At 55.6% G+C, this 12639-nt stretch overlaps 1 protein-coding gene across 1 annotated transcript in view; it reads left to right on the top strand.

Moving 5' to 3' along the window:
* The window catches only part of LOC146396535 (uncharacterized), a 72710-nt gene that overhangs the window by 20521 nt on the left and 39550 nt on the right, over window positions 1–12639 (top strand). The window lies entirely within an intron of this gene.

Consider the following 12639-nt stretch of genomic DNA (forward strand, 5'->3'; position numbering starts at 1 on the left):
GAGGCAGGCCCTCAGCGCGTTAATTCGTTTGATCCTCTCAATTTCGTCTCGTGAGGGAGCAACGATCACATCATCACTTTCCCTGGGTTATAGGCACACACAGCTAAGGCTCAGAAAGGTCAGCTCACTTACCCAGAGTGGCACAGCCTCTGGACAACCCCTGGCAATGTTTATGGTGTATCCTTGGAAAATCCCCTTTACTCCTTGGCACTGAAATTCCTCCTGAACAGTCTTACTTTGCACAGAATTAACAACATCAACAACAACAACAATCAGTGTGCTGCCCCATTGTAGTGTAAAGGGAAACGGGAGGAAGCTACTGTTGGCTCCCACTCAGAATGAGTCAGTGTCAATTTGAGGCAAGTGAGATCAGAAGCGTTTCGGTTCTGGAGATGCATGAAAGTGGTTTTTTTTTTTTTTTTTTTTTTTTTTTTTTTTTTTTAAAGCTTGTATTCGGATCGGTTCTGGGAGGTTTTGTTTAATGGCCAGGTTATTTGAAAATTGTGTGGGGAAAGTGACTTTAGTGGTGTGGGACTGTCCCGCTGGCCGAGGGCCAATCACAGGACAGCCCGAAATATCACTGCCCATTTCTGGGATGTTCCAGGGTGGGGACCCTGCCTTGGAGACCCCCATGGCCCTAACAGTCCAAAACCAATAAGCTGTTATTGGGGGCAGGATCTTTCTGGTGAAGACCCCTTGCATGTTCACAAGGGCTGACCAGGCACTGTGGTGCCCCTCCCCCCACCCCGCCGGCTGTCCGGCTCCCGCCTCCTCCTGGCCCCCCGAATCCAACCACTCTTATCCCACATGCTGCAGGCAGCGGGATCCTGTCCGAAGGAGGAACCTTTAACTCCTGGTCTCACACTCTCCCTTCCCTTCCTCCTCCTCTGAGGATAAACCCAGAGGCCCCAACTGACCCATCTCCTGGCTTTTGCTCCAGCCACATCCCTCCCCATCCCTGGGCCTTTGTACTCAGCCCCTGCAATCGCTGTTCCCCCCTGGCCACAGGTCTCAGCTCAGATGTCACCCTCAGGAGGTCTTCCTGGCCGCCCAGTCAGGCACCACCCCCACCACGCTCCCAGCCCCCCTCCCCCACTTCTGTCTGTATTTTTTTTTGTTGTTTTGTTTTTTAGGGCCACACCCGTGGCATATGGAGGTTCCCAGGCTAGAGATCTAATCGGAGCTGTGGCCACTGGCCTACAGCCACAGCAACTCGGGATCCAAGCCGCATCTGCGACTTACACCACAGCTCATGGCAACGCCAGATCCTCAACCCACTGAGCAAGGCCAGGGATTGAACCCATATCCTCGTGGATGCTAGTCAGGTTCGGTAACTGCTGAGCCACGGCTCTGTATCTGTTTATCTGTGAAGTTTCTCAGTTGATTGCTTCCCCACGTGCATTGTCGGCCTTCCCACATCAGACAGTCACTTCCGAGGCAGCAGAAGCTCCTTCCGATTTGCCCACTGCTGGGCCCACAGTGCCTGGCACCATGTCAGGACATGACGTGGCTTGGTCAGTTCATATTGCTGGCTGATGGGTTCATTGGCAGCGAGACGGGGCCTGGCCTGCCCTGGGGCAGGGGGAGGACAGGTGCTGGACACAGGGTCCTTGTCCCTCAAGTAGGTTCCACTCTTCCTGGAACCAGCTGGGCTAGGGAGGAGGCTGACTGTTGCTGACTGCTGTTTCCATCCAGGAAGATGGCCCCGAGAGGACCAGGGTGGGGATGGGGTCATTGAGGTGACCTTGTCCCCAGGCTTCATTTGGCAACTGTCTGAAGATGTTTCATTTGTCCCCACCTGCAAGAGGTGCCACAGGTATAGTGGGTTGAGGTCAGGATGCACAGAGCAGCCACACAATGAAGATGGATCAGGTTCAAGGTCTTTAGTGCGAGGACCTGGCCTCAGGCTTTAGGGACTCACATCTTGGGTTTGTCCTGGGCAGAGAAGGGCAGGCATGGCCAGGTTCCCTTTTCCTGCTGTGTCTACATTTTTGTGGCCCAGAGCAAGCCCTCCTCCCCCCTCTTCCAGTCTCTAGGCATCCTAGAGCTGTTTCTTTGTTGTCACCAGCACAGGACAGCCCATCAGCCTCCCTTGGTAACATATCCCATGCCTGTTGGCTTCCCACAGTCGGGCTGCCACCATCTCACTCATCTTTCCCTAGGGCTGAGGGACAATTGGAGGGGTTAAAGTGGAAATTCACCTCCCCCTGTCACCAGCATCCCCTCCAGTGCCTTTGCTTTCACATGGGGAGGCGAGAGGTCTAGAGAGGGCAAGGAGTTGGCCCAGGGTCACACAGCACAGCACAGCCTGGACAGGGGAAGTCAGATGTTTGAGCAGGGAGGGCTCAGAGGGAGGGCTCTCAGCTCTAGGGCTCCCGGGGTCCCCTCTGTCCTACCAATTGGCTCCATCCACTGGCCAGACCTCCGCCCCCTGCCCATGGCCACAGTCATTATGGTTATTTATTTAATAGTTTTACAAGTCTTAAACCATTTCATGTGCATGTGTATTTACATAGGCTGTCAGGTTGCCTTTCTGTATTACTGAGAACACATTTCTTTTTTTGATTTAAAAAATATAGAATCGGTTTATCCCCACAAGGGAATACTCTTCAGCCATAAAAAGGAAAGAAGTGCTGATCCATGTTACAGTGTGGACGAACCTCAAAAACCTGAGGCTGGATGAGTGAAAGAAGCCAGTCACAAAAGGCCACATGTTGTGTGGTTCCACTGAAACAAAACATTCAAAAGAGGCAAATCCATAGAGACAGAAAGCAGATTAGTGGTGGTCAGGGGCTGGGGCCCCAGGCATGGGGAGAGACTGCTCATTGGGTAGGGGGTTTCTTTTCCTTTGGGGTTACGGAAATGTTTTGGAACTAGATAGAGTTGGTGGTCGCACGGCATTGTGACAGTAATCAATGCCACTGAATTTATTTTATAATGCTTAGTTTTATGTTCTGTGAATTTCACCTCAATAAAAAAATAATTTGGGAACTGAAAAAGATTTCTATTGAGCTCTTACGACAGGCTAGGCAGTCTATGTGTATACTCTCACTGAGTCTCTAAGCCCCGTGAGATGAGAGTTTCCATTTCGTAGGTGGGGAACTGGTTCAGAGATGTTAAGCAACATACCGAGGTTACACAGCTAGAAAGTGGTGGAACCAGGACTTGAAGCCGGGTCTTGGGCCAAATCCTGAGGTCTCTCCACAGCTGTGCTCTGTGGCCTCCCTGCAGGCTGAGCCCAGCCATAGAGAGGTAGAAGCCTGTGCCAGAGTCGGGGGGCTCTCCTGCCTGCCCTCCAGCCGTGGACATCCCTGTGGGCGCCAGTGGGCCTTTGAGGGGTGCTGGGTGGTGGGCGAGTCTGGGTGTGATCCAGAGGCTCTGGGGCCAGTTTGACTCTCACACAGTGGCTGTTCTGTGCCCCTCGTCCCCCACCCCCACCTCCCCCACAGAAGCAGGAACTTTCCAACACAGGGGCCGGCTGTGAATCAGCGCGGCTCACTCTGGGGAGTACGTGGGGCCTCCGGGGCTGTTTTCAGTTTCTGCTGAGTTTCTCACTCTGACTCAGTGCTGCCCGTGGCCTGGCAGCCTGGGCTTCAGAGCACCTGCTGAGCTCCTGTGGGACGTCAGAAAGAACCGGCTTGGAGGCTGCCCCTTGATGGGCCTCAGTTTTCTCATCTATGTGGTGGGGGCAGCGAGGGAGGTGTTTATGGGTCTTTACTGGCATCACATGGTGGAGCCCGGGGACCCCACGTGTCCAGGCTGTGCAGAGGGATTTGGTGCAGACATGAGAGGCCGAAAGCTGGGAGATACACTGGGGAGACACCAGGGGGTGGCGGCCTGTGCCCTGTACCCCGTCCAGCTCTGTCCATGTGTGTCCTGGGCATTCTGTTCTCCATGTGGGCAGCCGCCGAGCCTGGTCAGGGAATGGTGGCCACTGTAGCCTGCATCTTCCCGCTGCAGAGGCTGGGGTGGGGATCTATGTGACCTGGCTCGGGGCCTGAGCCTGGGTGTCCTCGGTGCCCGGGGTCTGGGCTGGTGAATCCTGATGGCTAGCTGGAACTAAGCGCTTGCTGTGTGCCAGGCTATGTATTTCTCCACAAAGTAGCCCCTGGAATCACCCCCACTTGATAGATGGGAAACTGAGGCTCAGAGAAGCACGGTGACAGTCCCAGGGCTTTATAGAATGGTAGAGCTGGCATCTGTGCCTGAGCCGGTCTGATTTTGCCCCCCAACACCGCTTATCATCTCTATTTTATAAAAGCAGAGGAAACAGCTTCAGAGAAGTTAAGCAACAAGCATGGGGTTGCCCAGCTGGAACCTGGTGCAGCTGGGATTGGGTGCTGGGCTATCGGCATCTGCTGGGCCTCACTGTCCCTGTCTATGCAGGCTGGGCTGGTTCCCCTGGCACACAGGTCTCAGGGGGCTGGTGTTGCGGGGGCAGGGGATTTGTGGAGGGTTGAGCTTTTGCGAGAGGGGGAGCCTGCAGAGGGAGGCCTGGGGGCTGGGGGAGGAATGGGGAGCTGCGGAAGTGTGCAGAGATCCTGATCTCCCATCGGGGACCAGGTCAGCGGGAACCTCCCCTCCCACTTGAGTTGCCAGGCTCACTGGAATATCCCCTGGGCCCCGGGTGACAAATCTCTTTCACCGTCTCTTGACCCAGACAATTAATTGCTTCTGGTGATCGATCGATGGTGCCCTGACACCCCTGCGCTCCCAGGCAGCCGCCCCCCACCCCGCCCTGCAGCCACCAGTGGCCCAGACCCTATCCTGGGCAGGGGGGGCAGGAGGCAGGGAAGGTATTTCTGGCGGTCCCACCATCAGGGTGCGGGGCCAGGTGGCCTCTTACTCAGGGGGATCCCGGCAGCTAACGTTTTAGGGCACTTGCCCTGTGCTCTGACAGGGTGGAAACTGAATCATCTTTACAGAGAGCCTGTGATGGGGCCTTTGAGGGGCTTCCAGAGGCTTCTGGAAGTTTCCACCCCATGCAGTTGTCAGGGCCCCATTCCAAGAAAGCTCCCTCTCTTGTCTTCCCACGCCCCAGGGGACTCCCAGGCGGAGGTGGTGTGCGGTGAAAGTGGATGTCAGGATGCAAATCTCAGCTGTGGGAACCCTGGGTACACTTTCTTGCCTCGCTGCCTCGTTGCTCCCATCTGTAAAATGGGGAGAATCATAGTAACTCGTGCGTGCAGTGGTTGTAAGAATTAAGCCTGTTGGTAAGCTAAAGGGCCTAGCACGGTGCCCAGGCCCTGAAAGCCTCCGAGGGGGCCTCAGATGTCTGCGGCTGGGGGTGCCCATGGTGGACAGACCGGTGGGACAGACAGACGGCTTCTCTGTCTTGGGCCTCCGCAGGCCTCGGAGTGAAGCCCTGGCCGTCCCAGCCTTGTCTGTGCTGCTTGGCCCGCCTTGGCCGGTGCTTGGCTGGGAGCCAGGCTGCCGACACGGGGTGGCCTGAGTCCCCGCCCGCCCCCCTCTTTCCTTCCAGAAGCGGTCGATACCCGGCTCCTTCCTGGCGTCTAATTGCTCCTGTCGGCTGCTGTCTCCACAGATGGCCCCACACCCTGTAGCGAGGAGGTGGGAGGGAGGTTTCTGAGAAGCTTTTCGGGTGGAGGGGGTGGGGGATGGGATGGCCAAGGGCAGACGCCAGGGTTCCCATCTCCCTGTCCCTCGCCGGCGGTGCCATCTCAGGCGGCCTGCTGAACCTCTTTGGGCCTCATTTTCCCCATCTGTGAAATGGGGTCAGGGTAGATGGGCAGGGCCTGGCACACTGTCAGCGCGTATGCGGGAGGGGGTTGTTATTACTGCGGTGGTGACCGTTGCGATTGTTATGCCTGCAACCAGTGGCAGGTCTCTTCTCTCTTGGGAGCTCGGACAGATGGTCTTGGGGGCTGGGGATCTCCTCATTCTCCCCTGACTCTGTGCTCCGCCTTGGATGGGCCTGGAGCCCCCTGGAGTGGGGCCACGTGTCCCCTTCTTTTGGGCCACAGCCCCCTACTTTGTCCTACCCCAGGTCCTGTCCACTCACTCACATCCATGCTGGCCTGTGGCCTTGATCGGACAGCCCTGCCCTCTAGCAGACGCTGGCTGCCGTAGTCTGGTAGGGAATCAGAGACCTGGGTGAACTCTTGGTGATTGCTCTCTGCAGCTTCAAGGAGAGCCAGACTCAGCTATCACTTGAGAAGGAAAATCAAATATCCTGGTGGCTTCTAAAGGAAAGAACTGCCTCCCTCTCTCTGGCTGTCTGGGTTGCTCACTACCACAGTGATGGGCAGACATGGGCGACACCCAGCCCCAGGGGACGGGGGAGACTTCCTAGTTCATCTGGTGTGCCCAGGAAGCTCCAGGAAGGGTGCTAGGTACCCCACTCCTCCCTGGCCACTTCCCATTGCCTCAGGGCTCTGAGCGCCTGGGTCGCACCATACCTGAAACCCTTGAATCCAGCCTTCAGGAATGGCTTCCGGAAGTTATGCCTGCCCCTTGGGGGCTGGTGCCTGAGTCTTTAGAGGGCCCACGGCATCTGGTTTAGAGCATGTTTAGCGCTTCTGTAGAGCGTGTTTCATGTGCGGCTTGCTCATGTTGGCGTAGCCTGGTTCACATTGCCACGTGGACGCTCATGTGGGCATCACTTCCCGTTCCTCAAATTGGCAGGCATTGCAGAGGCCCGCCCTGGGTCCTGGGTGATTTTGTGTAAGGTAACCGTGCCCATGGTTGAGATGGGATGGTGGGGGCCGCCGGAGGAGCACCTCCTCTCTGAGGGCCAGCGCAGCAGAGCCTGGCGGGGACCCTGCCCCGAGGGTAGGTGATGACTGGACAGGGCTATTGTGAGCTAGTTGTGGCTCCTGCTCCTTATAGGTCTCAGCTTCTGGCCTCTGCACTGACCGGGGACAGAATGGCGGAGAACCCTGCCCATTAGGGGACCACTGAGGTGTGTGGCAGCCTGGAAGTGTAGCCCCTTCTTGGATCCTCAGTCTGTCCATCTTGGAGATGGGCTGCAGCAGCTCAGGAGGCTGCAGGGAAGATCAGATGGGGTCACTACTGCCTGGCTGAGAACACAGGAGAGGATTCCACCCATAGTCTCATCCCTCGCTCGGAGTCCCATGTGTGGGGTTAAGGCTACCAGGGCACCCACTCTGACTTCTCCTCTCCTGGGCCATATGACCCTGGGGCAAGTGGCTCAACCTCCCTGAGCCTCAGTTTCCTCATCTGTACAATGGGGATAATTAAAAAAAGTTTGTTGGGAGTTAAATGAATAAGCAAAGGCTTGGCTTGGGGCCCTCATGGAGTAGCTAAATGTTAGTTATGACCACTATTATTATTGCCATTGTTGTTGGTTTTGTGACTGCAGCCAGATTGGATGCTGCTGAGTGTGAAAGGATGAGGGCTGCATGGAGGAAGGGGGTCTTTGGGCTTGTGGGTGGGACACAGGTGGGTGTAAGAGTTGTATGGGGGGCTTTTCGAGGTGGGGTCAGGGATTGGGTGAAGGATGGCAGGCAGGTCCAGGTGTCCCCAGCTGCCTGCTGAGATCCTGGCCCCACTGTGCACTGGGCACCATGTTGGATCTGTAGTGAGTTGACTGGGCCTACTGTGTGCCAGGCCCTCTCAGCCCTGCCATCAGCTGCACCTCAAGTGTTGGCCCTACTTTACTTGGCCCTCCTCCATATGCAACCTTTTTTTTTACTGAGCCTCACCCTGCTGGTCCCGCTGTGCAATTGCGTTTGGGTCATACCTTGTGGCCTCAGTGAGGAATGAGGCAGACCCTTTCCTGGGGAGGCTTAGGGTCTACTGGGGTTGGCCAGGCAGAGCTTTTGGGTGAGGTGGCACTGAGGGCCAGAATATGACTGGGGTAACTGGAAAGGTTTATTCATTGAGGAAAAGGGAGAGGGCATTGTGGAGTTGGGCTTTGAGGAATGTGTAGGAGTTCTTGGGGGGGGGAGACAATTTAACTGTCGTCTATAGCAGGGCAAGTTGTGGACACAAACCTGTCTGATATGGGCCTCCTTCTGCTTGGCTGTGACATGAGCACATTGGGGAGGAATTTGCTGGGGTCCCTGGGAGGGTCAAGAAAGAGTTCATGTTCTGGCTCTTTTGTTGTTGTTGTTGCTTCCAGCTGAGAGACTCAGGACGGCTGACTATTTCTTGCTTCAGCTTCTCCATTTCCCCATTTCCCTTGGAGCATTGTGTGAGGATCCTGAGATGGGGAGATGTGGAAAGCGCTTACTGCGATTAATGAGCTCGTTGAGATCTACGCTGTGCCACACACTTTTTTTAGGGGATGTGCTGTATTGACTCTGCTGCCACTCCTCAGTTTACAGATGGGGAAGTAGGCACAGGGAAATGAAATGACTTGGGTGCCAGGGGCAGAAGAGGCTGAGTCAGGAATGGAAGCCCAGCTGCCTCCATCGCCACCTGGCCCATCGTCTGCTGGCCCTGCAGGTCCTCCATCAACACCCCTTCTCCTTCCCACACCTGGAAAGTGTGCCTCCTGGGGCCCTGCCGAGGGTGCGGCCGAGTGGCTGGAGGCCAGGAGGAGACCAGGCTGGGAGGGAGGATTTGTTCTGAGCCCTGGCTTGTGCAATCACTTTTAGCAACCTGCCCAGGGAGCAGGTGGAGGCAAAGGCCTGGCATTGCCAGGATCTCAAGGGGCCAGCAGGGTGGCGGCCTTGCCCTTGGGGGGGCTGTGACAGGGCCTGGTGGGAAATGCCTGGAGATGCTGAGGTTCAACCTCCAAGCACTCGCCTGGCATTGAGGCTGGAGCTCTTAGGTTCTGCCCTTAGGAGAGACTCCAGTGCAGGAAGAGGCCGAGGCTGCTGGGGTCCGGGGAAGAGGACACTGCCTCCATGGAGCCCTCAGGGATTGACCTGGAGGTGTCCTAGCTGGCCCTGCCTCCCACTGTTCTACTTGGTTGTGTGTTAGATCAGAACATGCCACTCCCCTCCTGTGGCCTCATCCTGGAAATAAAACCCAGGCCAGGCTGCCCCTGCACCGCCGCCCCTCCTGCCCCATCCCTCACTGCATCCAGGTTAGCTGGTTCCCACCTCCAGGCACCAGCATTTGCTGTGCCTGCCTCTTTAGCTCTTTAGCCCTGGACTCCAGTGTCACTTCCTGGGAGACCCTCCCTGTCTTCCCACCCTCCCCCTCGCCCCCCATCATGCCCTGGTTTATGGTTGTTACTGTAGTCACTGCCCTCTGAACTCACTTGCTCTTTTCTTTTTTTTTTTTTTTTGGCTTCTACCCATGGCAGGTAGACGTTCCTGGCTGGGGACTGAACCCACGCCACAGCAGCAGCCTGAGCTGCCGCAGTGACAAGGCCAAATCCTTAACCCTCTGAGCCACAAGGGACCTCCTCTTGCTCTTTACTTGATGTACCTGGGTGGTGTTTGGATGTAGGTGGTGTGACTGTGTCCCATGGCCCCATCCCCCGTGCAGGGGCTCACTCTTCACCCTTCACTGGCTAAAGGGTGATGGCGTGTCCTAGTTGGACGGCTCTCTCTGGGTTTGAATCCCAACTGGCTCTGCACTCCTACAGCTGTGTAGCCTTGAACTGGTGGCTTCCTGTCTCTGAGTGGGGTGGATGGACACTTGGGGAGAGCGTCTGTGTCTGGGGTAATCTGGGCAGGCTTCCTGGAGGAAGAAAAAGACATTGCTTATACTGGTATGAGGAGGGCAGAAGAGGGTGAGGGTGAGACTTGAAGGGCCAAGCCTGGAGGTGGGCCCCATGGGGCTTGTTTGGGGGCTGGTGAGGGCTTGGTGACATGTGGCGGCAGGTCTCAGCCTGAGGGCCCTGGGGAGCCCTTGAAGTGCTTGAGGGAGGGTTACCAAGGGCTGGGGATGGGGGAGGGAAGCCGTTGGAAATCATTCTGTTTCCTGCTTTGTTGGGAAACAAGTCTGGGCAGCCCCTCCGAGGGGCGGGGAGGATGCGGGAGAGGAGGAGAGAGGAGGATGGGGCTGGGGTTCAACTCTTGGTGGGCAGAGCCGGGACAGGACCAAGGCTGGACGTGCAAGCACAGGGGAGTGGAAACGGGGTGCCTGGACTGGGTTCCCAGGCCCGCCACCCAGTCTTCCTGTGTAGGAGTGAGAGTGTGGGAGCAACGTATGTGTGGATGAGTGTGAACAGTGAGTGAATGAGGCTGTTGAGTATGTGTGTGTGTGACTGAGGGTGTGCATGAGTCTAAACCAGTGAGTATGAACAAAACCAGTGGGTACGTGATTGCAGCCTTGAGTGAGTGTAAGTGTGAGGAGTGTGTGAGCACGGGTACGAGTGAGACCGGGAATGAGGGGGAAGGGTCTGCTCTCTGGTTTGACCTCCTTGCACAGGGTCAGTGCTGCTTCCTTCCTAGGAGGCACAAGGATGGGGGGAACTTGCTGGGCCCAGGGAGGTCCCCCTGGGAGCAGCTCTGCCCAGGGGGCTGTTGCCCCACATCCCTGGCAGCCGGGGGTGGTCAGCCTGGGACTGGAGCGGCCACCTCCTTCTCTCCCTGTTTACACCCAGGAGGGCCCTCCTGGCCCCAGTGCCTGGGCTCCCATGGCCTCAAGAGCTTAGACCTGGATTCGAATCCTGGCTCCTTCTCTTCCTAGCTGGGCGACTCAGCCTCAGCTTCCTGGGCTGGAAACAGGCCCACACACCTCCCTTGCTCCCGGGATGGGTGGGAGGATTACAGGAGGTAACAGGCCACCAGCTGGAACCCAGAAAGGCCACAGGAAGTGGTTCCCCTTCCCTCCCCTACCCAGCTGTCCAAACTGGGAGTTCAGCATGGCTCTTTTCCCATCTCCCCCACTACCCTGTGGATTCTATTTGCAAAACGTCCATTTGTCCTGTGTACCACCTCCACTGACCTGGACTGGCTCCCTGGCACTGCGCCCATCCTCCTCTCCACAACCCGAATGCACACTCCAGATTCCAGCAGGCCCTGTCTCTTCTCTGCATGTGAAACCCTCCTGGGGTCTTACTGCCCTGCCTCCCCCATGTTCACACACACACTCCGCTCTGCTTCCTTCTGAGCTCTGCGTGGTGGTCATTTGTCCTCTGCTCTCATCCCCCATCCTCTTGCATCTGTTCTGGCCAGCTGCATCTTCCTCCTCCACAGGGTCCAGCCCGCTGTCACATCTCCTGGGAAGCTCCCAAGTTCTTTAGGTTGGGAACCGCTCTTTGGACCTGAATGTTGCGGGCATTGCCGGGAGATGCCCTGTATCTCCCTGTGGGCCTTGTGTTGCTGGGGCTGGTCTGTGTTGATCTTGACCCCATGGCATCAGGTGAACCATATCTGGGGACTGCAGAAGGAGCTTTAACCTACTGAGTGGGGCCAGGGATCCAACCTGCATCCTCATGGGTACTAGTCAGGTTCTTAACACACTGAACCACAATGGGAACTCCTAGTTTGTCCCATTTTTTGGGGGGTGGGTGTAGTGTCCCGTGGTATGGACGTACCACTGTTTATCCCTTCGCCTGTGGATGGGTAGATTGTTTTCAGTTTTCATGATTATGAAAAAAGCTGTTACAGACATTCATGTATGAGTCTTTGTGTGAACGTATGATTTCCTTTTTCTCAAGTAAATACCCAGCAGCAGAATTGCTGGGTCATGCGGTCACCTGAATTATGTTTAACTTTGTAAGAAACTGCCAAACTGTTTTCCAAGTAGTTGCACTATTTTGCATCACACAAGCAATGTCTGAGAGTTCCAGTTCCTCTGCATTTTTGCCAATTCTTGGCATTGTCTATCTTTTATTTAAGCCATCCAGGTGGGTGTGTAGAGGTCTCTTGTTTTCAATTCCACTTTCCTGACTGTAATTGAGCATTTTTTCATGTGTGTATTGGCCATTTCTGTATCTGCTTTTGCAAAGTGTTATCAGGTCTTTTTGCCCACTCCCCCTTTTAATGGAAGCTAGCAGGGTAGGGGTTGAATCCGAGCTGCAGCTGCTGGCCTACACCACAGCCACAGCAATGCCAGATCCCATAAGAGCACATCTTTGACCTATGCTGCAGCTCACAGCAACGCCAGATCCTTAACCCACTGAGTGAGACCAGGGATTGAACCCACATCCTCATGGATACTGTGTCGGGTTCTTACCCATTGAGGCACAACGGAAACTCCCTTGCCAATTTTTCTATTGGGTCGACTGGTTCTGATTTATCTTTGAGTGTCCTCTTTTTTTATTTTATTTTATTTATTTTTTGGTTGTACTCAGCATGTAGAAGTTCCCGGGCCAGTGATTGAACCCATGCCACAGCAGTGACAATGCTGAATTCTTTTTTTTTTTTTTTTTTGGTCTTTTTTTTGCTATTTCTTGGGCCGCTCCTGCAGCATATGGAGGTTCCTAGGCTAGGGGTCTAATTGGAGCTGTAGCCGCCGGCCTACACCAGAGCCACAGCAACGCAGGATCCGAGCCGAGTCTGCAACCTACACCACAGCTCACGGCAACGCCGGATTGTTAACCCACTGAGCAAGGGCAGGGATTGAACCCGCAACCTCATGGTTGCTAGTCGGATTCATTAACCACTGCACCGCAACGGGAACTCCCGACAATGCTGAATTCTTAACCCACTGAGCCACCAGGGAACTCCTCTATTCTGGGCAATTTTTTTCTTTTTGTCTTTTTGCCTTTTCTAGGGCCGCTCCCATGGCATGGAGGTTCTGAGGCTATGG

This window comes from Sus scrofa, chromosome 14 (assembly GCF_054392235.1).
Source record: "Sus scrofa isolate SSC_HxYL_T2T_F1_AM1 chromosome 14, Sscrofa_HxYL_maternal_Yorkshire_Landrace_v2.0, whole genome shotgun sequence".
In the NCBI taxonomy this organism is placed as follows: Eukaryota; Metazoa; Chordata; class Mammalia; order Artiodactyla; family Suidae; genus Sus; species Sus scrofa.